At 46.4% G+C, this 12,700-nt stretch overlaps 1 protein-coding gene across 5 annotated transcripts in view; it reads right to left on the bottom strand.

Moving 5' to 3' along the window:
- Positions 1–12,700, bottom strand: part of SLC25A22 (solute carrier family 25 member 22) — a 524,223-nt gene that overhangs the window by 372,800 nt on the left and 138,723 nt on the right. For 4 of the 5 annotated variants that reach the window (XM_069624031.1, XM_069624030.1, XM_069624029.1 and 1 more), the window contains one exon: positions 8,734–8,862. The exons of the other annotated variant lie outside the window; for it this stretch is intronic. The gene's annotated coding sequence lies outside the window, so the exon portion shown is untranslated. The remainder of the gene's footprint in view (positions 1–8,733; positions 8,863–12,700) is intronic. 5 annotated transcript variants of the gene reach the window in all.

Genomic DNA, 12,700 nt, shown 5'->3' with positions numbered 1-12,700 from the left:
ACAAACTTAGGACCTACAGCTTGCACACAGGTCACTGCAGCAGCTGCATCAACCCACAGAGGTACATTAAAATGTGCCTTCAAATTAGTCTGTTTGCCTGCAAAAATTAAGGTTGGTAGGTGAGAATTTTAACTCTGGAGATAAAAGCTGAGCAAAGTAAAAAAGTGATGGACGCAAGGCTTTGAATTAATCACTACCACCATCATTGGTCTGGACAGCCTTTCCTAACATCAACTTTTTAGCTCGTCTGTGCTAATGTCTACTAGGCCTCCGCCAGTCAGGCTTCAGACCAGGTCATGGTACAGAAACTGGACTCATCAACCTAAAAACCCAAATTGATGAGTTAAAGGATGAAGGCAACTTAGCCCTCCTCCTCCTTCTAGATCTATCGGCTGCCTTTGACCTGGTCAATCACGATATCCTGTGTAAACATCTGACTTCAGCAGCACACTTCTCCAAAGCCACAACCTGGATCAAATCCTTTCCGTATTCTCCCAAACAGCCATGGCCGACCCAGCTCCTGTCCTATGTGGAGTCCCACAAGGATCCCGCGTCCCTCCGACTTTGTATAATATTTTTACAAAGCCACTATTTGATTACCTCGCCAGTTTGGGTGTCATCTACAACTATGCAAATGACAACCAAATACTCATTCCCCTCACAGGGTGCTATGAATCTGACTCCAAGCTCCTTAACGACATATCAGGGCATCCAGGCTTGGATGGCCACACATGAACTTTGTGTAAAGGACGAAAAAACTGAGCTAATACTCATTGGATCACAAAATCGCCTAAATAAACTGCCTGAACAATTCAAAAACGTTCCCATTGACAACACTCTTAAAGTATCAAAAGAGGTCAAAACACTTGGTATCTCCCTGGACCCTACATTCTCTCTTACTAAACAAATTAACTCCATAGCCTTTGCAGTCTCATACACAGCCAGACTTACTACAGCCTCCAGGCCATTTCTCTCCCCAACCAGTTGTATCACTCTGGCCAGAGCCTTGATACTCTTCAGACTGGATTACTGTAATGCCCTATACATTGGTACCAGCCACTCTAACCCGAACAAATTACAAGTACTTCAGAATAACGCGCTAACAGCTGCGCTCAATATCCCTAGAGCCAACCTCATCACTAGTACTAGACATATGGTTCACTGGCTTTCAATCAAAAACAAAATAACCTTTATAACACTATCCCTAACGCATAAATGTCTAGCCAACAAAGCCCTGAAATACTTAAACTGTAAATTCGACAACACCAATTCCACTAGACCTACCAGAACCGCACAAGTAAACCAGATTCAGGTACCAAGGTACAAACTAGAAAGACCAGGGGGCAAGAGCTTCCCAGTGCTAGCGTCCAAACAGTGGAACTCACTACCAGCGGGCATCAGATCTGAGACCTCCTACTGGACCTTCAGGAATAGACTAAAATCTTGTCCTTTCACCCATGAATAAGCTCACCAGGCTAGTACCATACTAAGACATCACTATTTCCTAGCTAACTTCAATTAATGTAGAACATGATCTCAAACAATTTATATATGTAAATATCATAACACTGTAAATTATCACCATATGTACCCATATTGAAATTCATTTCCCCATAATCACCTGTTCTGCAACTATGTACATATTCTTACAATTGTATATGTATATAATTTTTTTAACATTGTATTTATTATTCTATGTACCTGTTTCTCAATTTACTGTTACTGCCTGTTCTGCAATGTTCAAATGTGCGCCCAGATACCCCTGGGTTAGAAGCGTTATATAAATAAATAAATAAATAAATAAATAAATAAATAAATACATACATAAATGTGCAAAGGCGTCTCGGTACTAGGTGTGCTGAGTACGTGGGTGCTCCGGGAGCAGGATAGGGAAGAAAGAAAAAGCACTGATGATAAAGGGGGCGGCGAGGGGGGCGGGCTAGGGGGAAGGACTGAAGAGGCAGGTGCTCCGGGAGATGTGGCAAGTGTGATCGGATTTCATGTTCATTGTGGGGGTGCTCGTGATGTTGGCAAGAAGCGTCAGCACAGTTTGACAAGGTGGAGCGGCGATACTGAGGGGGTGGGGGGGGTTGAGGATTGTGTGAAGCGAAGGTGCATGCCCACTGCACCTGAAGAACGAAGGGGTACTCGAGATTGCTCGATATGTTTGGAGGGTTCGTTTTCCAGCTCAAGGTTCTGCCTTTTGAACAATTTGAGGGAAATGGGTTCCCGATGTGTGGTCTTTTTATTTGCAGATTGGTAGGTTCGGCATTTGCGAGGAGGAGGAGGAGGAGGAGTTGGGGGGCGTGTTTCAAGTGTTGTTAGTTTCATGTAGTGCCCCCGGGAAGTGTTAGGTATGGTGGGTGGCACGGGTTGTTGGGTGCTAAGGCCTGTTATTGATGCTGTTCTGTGTGTGTGGTGGCCTTTTTGTTTAGGCAGCACGGGTCCATTAAACTTGTGTTAGAGCAGTGCAGGGAACCTGGACAGGGGAGTGCTGGGATGGTACGGTGCTATTTTGTGTCGCATTGAGTTATTTTATTTCACAGGGTCCAACTGTGTTGTTTTATTTATAGTTGGAAGTGTGCGTTTGTGGGTGCGGGGTGTCCCTTATTTTCATTGGGGACGTTTTGTGATCTTTCCCATGGAACATTGTTACACATGCGGGTACGAGGAGCTGATCATGTTTCTGAAAATGTTACCAGGCATTTGTCTTATTATTGTGATCTTTTGTAAGTGTTGTATGTAAGGGGAGGACTGGGAGCGGGGTGGGGGATATTCACCCTGGTTGATTTGGGTTATGTTGGTAGTGTGGTTTTGCAAAATTGCCAGGCGGGTTCTGTGCAGGTTGACCGTTACAGTCAGGGTGTTGTGGTGGTTGGTGTTTTGTTTTCAACTGCTGGTTACAGTGTCTTGGTCAGGGCCATGTCATGGTGTTTTCAACTGTTGGTTACAGTTGCGGGTGGGTTTTTTTCTTTCAACTGTTGTTTACAGTTGTGGTTCGCCAGGGTCATGTGCGGTGCATGGTATGGTGTTTTCAACTGTTGGTTACAGTTCTGAGTGGGTGTTTCCCACTGTTTACAATTGTGGTTGGTCAGGGCCGTGTGAGGTTCATCGGTAACCGTGTTTTTGGCATTTTCAATTTCTTGGTTACAGTGTTTTTCTGAGCCTAATTGCTGGTTAGAGTGTGGCCAGTGGTTCCAGAATGGCCAAGTGGGTTCTGGAATTTGGGTTCCAATGTTGGTTAGAGTGGTTTGGTCAGGGCCATGTGAGGAGCATAGTGTGGCGTTTTCAACTGTTGGTTACAGTTGCGGTTCTGGTGTTTACAGTTGCGTTTGGTCAGGGCTATGTGAGGTGCATAGTGTGGTGTGTTCAACTGTTAGCTACAGTTGCGGTTGTGGCGTTATCAGTTGTGGTTGGTCAGGGCCATGTGAGTTGCACGGTATGGTGTTTTCAATCTGTTCCTTACAGTTGTGGTAGTGTGTTTGAGGAGGGTGTGGAGTCGGTGACCGTGATAGGGTCTTAGATCTTGAGTGGTGTCTTGTGATTGTGATAGGGTCTTGGATCTAGTGAGGTGCCTGTGAGAGTTGGACTGGAGGTTGGTCACAGGCATGGGAGGTAGCCCCAGGGTGGTGCTTCCATTATGTTTTCTGTCTATTTGAGAGAGAAGAGTAGAGTATACTTTTGAGTGGAATATACTTTCCTGCTTTTGGTCTTGCTTACTTCTCCCTATTGTCATCTGCAACCTGGTGTTCTGTTTTGCCAGGTTGTGGTCAAGGTTTGTTCTGTTCAATGTGTGATGTGGCACAGGTTGGTTTTGACTGGATGCCCTGTGGTGGTATGCTGGGTTCCATCTGTGTTTGTGAGATCGTTGCTTTTGAGCTTCTTGTTGGTTTACGTACTGGCCACATGTGGACGGAGCAAGGGTTCTCATTGCCTTCTGTGGTGGTATTTTCTTGTTGTTGCTTACATTGATAATTGACGGAGGGAGAGGTGTTATAACTCGGGTTGTGGGTACATTCTGCGTTATTGGAATGCAAGTGGAATGCCATGATGTCACCATGGAGTGTAGGGAGGGGTCGGGGAGGTGTGTGGGGGGGGGGGGTGGTGGGGCTGGTCTGAGCGCACTAAAAGTGTCAGATCTGGAAAGCTGGCTGGAGTGGATGTGCCAGTGCATTGCCAAGAGGATGTGGCTGGGATGCCAGTTCCTGTGATGTCACTTTCCATGAAATCACCCGGGTCAAGGTTTAAGCTATAAGGCGTGTATCCCCATCCAAGGTCAATTGAAAAGGCAGCACCCCTGTGTGGGAATATGGGAAAATTGGGAAAATAGGTCTTCGAGGGGGTTGGCGTGGTGGAGGGGAGAGTGGGGAGGAGGGGGGGGGGGGCTAAATCATTTTCAGAACCATTCTGTACAAAATATATATATATTCTCAATTTTTTTTATATATCAAATCCTTTCCAGAAATGCTCTTTAATATATAAAACAAAAAGAACAAGAAAACTCCGAGATTGTGATATGTTGTAGAGAGCATTAAGCATTCATGTTCAAACAATAGAAGACATTTAAAAAATCAGGGGGCGGCCAGCCTGCCCCTGGCCTGCAGGAATCCGTCTTATTTTGCAAAGCACGTCCAGCCAACTGCGGCAAAGCTCTTTGATGTCACGGCGTGAGTCACCTCGGGAGCAGGACTGAGCGTTCCGCGCTCTGCTGCTGAGCCCTCACGTGGATCACGGTTCTGAGTGAGTAAAAACCATGCGCAGAATAGAGCCAAAAACGCTCAGCCGAATGCCTTGCCCAACATCTGAAAACCCTCGCATGCGCAGACGGCTTCAGCCGTGCTGCTCACGGATATGGATACCGGAGGTTGGCTAGTGGCCAACTATGAGCACCCGGGGGACATGTCGAAGTTTGTGTGTACACTTGCCTTCCTTTTTTTATTGTACTTATATAGCGCTTCCGCCAAAGCGCTGTATAGAAGATACGAATGGTATCATGATGAATATGACACATTATATAATAAATAAGAATTCAGAAAAGGCAGTTGGGCAGAGAAGTGGTTCTTTAAGTTTACCTCGTTAAAGAGTCCAGAGTACAGGCAGTGTACAGATACCGATGTAAAGAATTCCTGGGGCACTTTTTCGGCTGCGGGTAATGGGAATCAATAGCGTAAAAGCCTTGCATAAGCCTTCCCGTCACGCCTCATTTTCCTGCATTTCAATGGCGGAGAGGAGGGGCGGAACGGACCTTATGTTACCATTGCTCCCTTCCTCACCGCATATCGCAGCATTTGCGTCCGCATGCATTTTCATGCCGGCGCAAATGCTGGAGATCGTTATGGAGTCCACCGGCTTTTTGCACCAGAAAAAAGCAGGCAAACTCCATAGGAATCTATGGTAGACGCTGCATGCTGCCATGGGTACGTGGCAGGTGACATTTACTCTATTTGCACTGTGGAGTGCAAAAGGGGATATGCAGATGGCAGCGTACACACTTGTATGCCACCTTTTGCCCTCCACTTTTGCACTGCACCGTATCAATGATGAACATTTGGTGGCGGGGGCCGTTTACCTTCAAGTATTAACGTAACAGTGCAGCCATATTTGCTCGTGTACGAGCTTCCTGGTGTTTAGGGGCCAGTAACGCAAAACAGCCAAAGCAGGATTGAGCACAGGAGGGACGAAGAAGGGCCACAAGAAATTGAGATGATCAAAGATGAACGCTGAAGAGGAGCCGGACCATGAAAGCATTAATGCAAAGAAAGTGGAAAAGACGACCAGGAAGGAATGGAAGCAAACGAATAGAGAACAGTGAAGAAGAGATAGTTCAGCTGGTTGGCAAGGCTAACAGAAGAGGGAGGAACATGGACCGAAGTGGTACAATAGTATACACTGCAAGTCCTACCCAAAGAGCCAAGCAACAGACCACTCGTGAGGAAACCAGAGTGGTAACCAGCAGCTTAGCTGCCTAAAAAGTCAAAAATGGTGCGATTTTCTTTGAGGTCCTATAGGAGAAGTATCGACCAGACTGCACAGTAGCCAAGATATGAAAAGACAGGGGTCAAATATGACACCAAGGATTGCGGCTAAACAAGGAAAGAGGACAACGGGTGGGTGGAAAGAAGACTAACATTATTTTTTAACCAATCGCATTTTATTAATTTTAAGAAAGTGATGTTATTAACTATGTAACTTAAATGTTTTTTTAAATCTCTGTTTTTCTATAGTGCAAAGGTTTAATTAAACTATGAGAACTTAATAAAAACAAGCATTGGCAATGCCAATAGTTGTGGCGTTTTATTTGCATTTATAGGTACCAGGGTGCATGGAGGAGGGTGCAATGTTTCAAAGGTGGTTGAGATAAAGGGTGTGGGTTTGCAAGAGAATGAGAAGGAAAGATAATAGAGCAAAGGAGGAAATGATTAAGAGAGTGCTATTGATGAGCAAGAGGGAATATGAGTGAGAAAGGTTAAGAAGAGAGTGGCACTGACGTGGGTGAGTGGGTTGTAGAGAGAGCTAGGTGGGTGGTGGCAGAGAGATTGGAGCAGGTTGGGTGGGGGAAAAGAGAGGGGGTGGGTTTGGTGGGTTAGAGTGAGTGGGGGTAAAGAGAGTGGAGGTAGTGGGGGAAGTGGGAGTGCAGCACACAATTGACAAAACGTGTGGATTGCATGCACACTTGAAGGCCAGTTGCATAATCTTTTTCACAATGATATTACGTACTAGGGATCATCATGTATTTAACCCAGGTTGAGTTCGAGGTCAGTAAAAGCAGACATGTCAGTTGTCCATTCCTGTTTGCAATACTGTCGTGCAGGGACGTCATTTCACCAAAATGCCAGGGGTGGCGGAAGTGACATCACACGACCCTTGACCTCTGATGACATCACAGGAAGTGATGTAATTTGACCCACCCCAAAATGATATCACGGGAAGAGATGGAACATGACCTTTCACCCCTTGACGAAACAGGAAGCGGCATCACATAGCATTGTTCTGAAGCACACTACGAAAAATATGGTTACGATATCACTTTAAATGTGATATACATTTCATACAAGAATGGATCACTATATGCATGATTAAGGTCAATGTGTATAGGCTCATATTACCAAATGTTTGTAACTGCAAGCAGACATCCATAGCCAAATGATAATGAAGTATTACTTATGCTTAAGCGCTTTATATAAAACAAATATACATACAATATCACCCAACCTGTCTTGGAACTCATTTATCGACCTCAGAAGGATGAAAGGCTGAGTTGAAGTGTTTAAGAACAGACTAAATCAGTGTTTCACCCCCGGAAGTGTGCCTGAAATAGACCTTTAATGAGTCTAGCAATTATTGTATAGAATTCCAGAAAGACAAATTATTTGGTATTCCTATTCCTTCTTATTTAGGGTCACTGCTGAAAGTGTTAGACTTGTGGAACCCTGTTCCTTTTTTTTTTTTAGAGGCCTGAACAAGAAAGCGAGCCACTCCAGAAGCCAAGAGCCACATGGCGCTGGACCCAGCCCAAGAGCTAGCATAAAACATTTTATTTTTTAGGGTAGCAAGGGAGACCACAGGGGTAGCAAGGGAGCAGATGCGACCCCTGGCGACCCCTAAATGGGGTTCAAACAACAATTCCACAACTTGAGTGTGATGAAAGTGTTAAACAGCGCTTTAATGGCTACAGCGCTTCAGCCTACTGATGACATTCCCAGCAAGAAAGCTGCAGAATCTGCACGTTATGGAAAACACACAAAAAACGCGATACATCATTTAAGGGCGAACAGCAGTTCGGGAGTAAATGCGGCGTTTATAATTAAGAAGACCAGAGAATATGGGAAACTCACCAGGACCCAACCCTTGACTGTTCGCAGGATGAGAACTGTCAAACAAAACGTGCACCAGAGAGTGCTCGGGGATCAGAGTAGAAACCCAAAACGTCAGATCATCAAAACCAAACTCCCACCAACCCACCACCCTCTCCCTGCCCACGCGCATCTGGCCTAGAAAGCAGGAGTGTCCAGGTACATGGCAACATCTTATCTTTGTGCCATTAGTAGCCTAGCACACTCCAGACAAATTCAATACAGGGGACAGTCACTCCATTCACACGCACACACACAGAACACAAGCATACATTTACCTTCATGCCTTGGCATAGCCTAGAGCAAAGACTTCTCCATGCACCACACAAGCACTTCACCTACACCCAGCCACTCTACCTTAAATATGCTGGTGGAATGCCCTCTGAGTGTACTATGCAGTACTGGATGCGATCACCCGACATGATGTACTTGTGCCCAGGAACACCGCTGTCACCATACACAATGGAGCACAAGGGCACGCCACCACCTCTGCATTTATTAACAGGAGCACTGCCCCCTCTATGCAGCATGAAGCATGACACACGTACATTGTTACTCCACTTTCATATCCCATTAGGTTGATTTTAAATGCAATTAATTTACATAGTTAATGAGCAGTGGACTATACTGTACATATACTATACTACAACCCATTCACCCACCTCACTGCCACTCTCTACACTTCTCACTATACTATTATACTGTCTATACGGTCTATACTACTATACTGTCTCGGGAGGATAGCTCAGGGGCAACGTTCTCGCCTTGGAAGCAAAACAATACAAAGCAGCACAGGTTCGATTCCGGCGTCCGCGCTAAGAAACCTCTGGCTATTAAGACAACAATCTCAGAAAAGCGTTTCCCGACCCACCCTGCTTACCTATTATAACGAGTCCAGTCGCGTTGCAATGATGATAGTGAGACAAGCAATTGGTATGGTCCCAACTCACTTTTCAGAGGCTGCGTCACTTCGCGGAACACAGAACACTTTTGCTCCGATTTCGCTGTTCTAATAATAAAATAAATAAATACATTTAAAAAATACATAAATAACCTGTCACATTTAACCTGATAGACATTTTGAACCTAATTGAAACTGCAGATGAGAAGACATGCACGTGCGCATCCCTCTCCTGAATCCCATGTTAACGCACCAAATGAATGACATTACTGTTTAAAAGCAACTTTAGCTATGCAGGCTCCATTGATAACATGAAAATGGATTCCAGTGCGGTCAATGTCAAAAAGATGCAGGTGCTAGCAAATGCCTAATACTTATGCACATGCCAAAACTGTTGGCTTTGCTTTGACAATGCTTGTTTTTAATAGGACTCTCAGAAGAATCCTTTGAGAAAACACTGGCAGGCACTTCAAGCGCAATGTTTGATTGTAAGGCTTAATTAAAGCTAGCTCAAAGAGGTGTTTTGGGTGGTGGGGGTTAGGGACTGGGTGGGAATTGCCATAGGGATTAACATGGCCACGGTCACCTTTAATAGCCCAATAAAAGTTACTTATCCTTCCTGTAGATGGAAACGTGCAAAGACAAAACATTCCTTAAATCATCCGCCAGCTGAACAACCTTTTCGTTGGAAGTTCGGTTTCCTGTTCCGTGCAGGTAGGGGAACCATTTTAAGATATAGTTGTGCGTGGGTAACCCTGCATCAAACTAAGCAAGTGTCGGATAAGAGGCATGCAAACAGTTTGTTAATGTATTCATGGTGTTGCCATATCTAACAAATGCAACACGAGAACTTTTCTCCAACCACATACAGAATAACACAATCCCGAGTCATAACAGTCCCATCCCTGTCCTCGTGGCAACAGTCGAAGAGACGCGTTTGATGAGAAAATAAAAGACATGGTCCTGCTCCCCAATTACAGGCACCGAGTGTGCACAAGCTTCCCAATTACAGGCACTGAGCGGGCACAATGTACCTGCACTGGTCTACTACCTACAGGGAGGCCTTTGAGGAGAGCGCTCGCTGTTCTCGTGTGCCGCACAGTAGAGTCTGCCTACAGCCAGAAGCCGTATCCTAGAAAGGGGCAGGCAGGCAATGTGGGCGCGGGGGTGCGTGTCCTACCTATCCGATGAAGCTGCTGGAACTGTACGGCCATCTGGCCTCTTCAGCTTGCTCCTCCTTGACGAGGTTTCCCGGGAAACCTGAAGTCGAGCATGGGGAGGGAGAGGCGAGTGCTGCACCTCTGCCCAGCGCCTTTCCACTTTCCTGCTGCTCGATGTTTACACTACAGCCGTGCTGGTGGTGCGCTGCTCGATCTGGAAGCAAAGTGGACACCCCCCAAACTCGGTCAAGCCCACCAGGAGTTTTGCTGCAGAAAGTACGACGCGAGGGACCTGCGCGTGCAATGGTTCCGGAACCCCACGCAAAGCATAACTCGGGGTCCCTGGCTGGGTGCCCGTCATGCGACGCATGGGGCAGTTTGCCCCTTCTGCTCCCTGTAAGGAACTCATAGTGGCAAACAGTAAAGGCAGACGCAAGTGATCACAGTTCAAGGGTGTTTATTGAACTATAAATGCAGGATGGAAAAACGCCTAACCTAAATCTAAGATGGGAGCAGAGGTCGACCATCAAAAAGGAAAATAAGACAATCCTTGTGGCGTTGTGTCAAAATAAAAGGGCCTATACTAAAAATAAACCTATTGCCAATTCCTTACAACTAATTACAGAAAGAGTGTGGGATAGTGTTTCAATGAACAAAAGAAGGGTTCCAATTAATAAGTCAGGATGCGATTGCCAGAGGTCTTCCTTCCCCACGTTTTCAGCACAGGACTTGAGCACAGCACACTCTCCCGCTTTCTCAGCACAAGCCGACAGTTCAGTTGCAGCTGGCACAGCACACGCTCAGCTATCAGGTTCTTTGATGGTAAAGTCTGTTTTCAATAAAAATGTCTTGCCCTCTAGGGCCTGATGTTTTCCACAACAAACAAAGTAATTTTCCACAGTTCACGTTGGGTGATGGCTTCACCCCTGGGTCCCCCTCTTCTGGGCGCCAACCCCTCACATATCGTATTCAACTAATAAATTGAACAGTGCCTTACTTAAAGAGCTTTGGATGATGACTTGTCACCCCTGGATCTCCTTCGACCGGGCTCAGACTCACTTGACAAGGGGGACAATGCATTTCCCCTGCTCTTCCAATACCTCTTACTTTCACAAGTCTTCATGTATTTTTAAACAGTACTTCAGGCGTCATACAGGATTGTCGGCTTCCCTCTGCCGGGTTCACTCTCGCCAATTTTTACAGACAGTTCACTGTGGACACCGTTGGTCGGGTTCACTTCGATCAACACACTATTCTGGTTGTCTACTTCCCTTTGCTGGGTTCACTTTTGCCAACTTCTACAAAAGGTTCACTGTACTTCGGGACTTTGGACTACACCACTTTTTATTAGCATCCCTCCATCGGGTTCACTCTTGCTAACGTTTTACGAAACACACTGTCCATATACTGATTCCACCATGCAGGATTCACTTCCCTTGTCTTCACAATCTTCTGTCAGTCAAAGACTTTCGATGGTACAGAGGATTTTACAAGACCCCTGTATGGCCACTTTCACCCCTCTTCACCTCTTCCCAAGGCTTTCTAGTTACGGTAGTCCCTATTGTTGGGTAATCGCCCAGAGTTTCCTGGGTGAGCACCCACGTGGTGCCTGACACCTCTGTTGCTGTGGTTTTCACCCTCTTCATCAATTGTTTATAGCTTTCAAGGTTCAAATTAGCCGTTTGCTAGTTTTCGTTCAACACAGTTCGGTTTCTTATTGACTCTCCCCTCGACTCACCGGCTGTGATGAACCGCTTGGCTTTCTTCTCCTTCGAGTCAAGGTGTGTACCACTGAGACAAGCGTCTCTCCCCGGCTTCGTAATCAGCAGAGGAGGGGGTCTCGTGTACCATCAACACCTGCTGCAAAACACGGTGGCCCTTGTTCGCGGTCTTATGTTTCCATCTGCAGAGGTTTCACGGGCCTTGATCGTAAAGGTCTTAGTCAATTCTTTCCTTGTCACCCTCTCGGTATTCGCCGTCTTTCGCCTCCTCTTGAACTGCCGTGCTGAGTTCGCTCTCACGTCGTGCGGTCTGCCTTGCTCGTCTTGTGCTCCACCTTTTATCCGTGTGGGCAAGGGAAAGGGCCGTCAGGTATGTGTGATCCCGTTCAATTACATGACCACGCCTGAACCTTGTACTGCGACATATCAGGTAAACGGCTCTGGTGTTAGTCGGTTGTCTTTCGTATCGTGCAAAAGTGTTTGTCTCGGAAAAGGGGCGGGGGCAGTGTTTTAGCGTATATCCTACGTAGTAGGATGTGGAAAAGGTGTCAGAAGAAGGGGGATACCGCATCTCACCGGTCGGTGTCCCACTCCCAAAGTAGCCCCCATCCAGGTGATCCTACCTCACCGGCCCCCCCCGGAACTGGATCCAATAGCGATGGCCGTGTCCTGGCCAGCTGGATGACAGATCCCAGGGACTAGCCAGGGAGAAGACTTCAGGTTTCTCACCCCCTGCCTGCTTCATGACGGCCTACCTCTCAGACACACATGGCTGGATCCCTGGAAGTTCAGTGTAATTAATGGAGAGTGGACAGAGAGTGGCAGAGATCAGGGCACAGCGTCATTGACAATTCATGCGTGCGCTGGGGATGCCGGCAGCAGCATCTGGCTGCACAGGAAACCAGATCACTCCGCGGCAAACTTTAAACATAGTCCGGCAGGAGTTTAAGTGCCAAAAGGCACTGGTGCATGCAAATAAAAAATAACCATCAAAGTTAAGTGCAGTCATTTTGCTCCAACTTCGAAACTTCCACAACAACAACAGCAGGCCGCCAGACGTGAGCG

Source organism: Ambystoma mexicanum, chromosome 11 (assembly GCF_040938575.1).
Source record: "Ambystoma mexicanum isolate Mex_15411 chromosome 11, UKY_AmexF1_1, whole genome shotgun sequence".
Taxonomy (NCBI): domain Eukaryota; kingdom Metazoa; phylum Chordata; class Amphibia; order Caudata; family Ambystomatidae; genus Ambystoma; species Ambystoma mexicanum.
The sequence above is the reverse complement of the archived record's forward strand: the minus strand, read 5'-3'. Positions and strand labels throughout refer to the sequence as shown.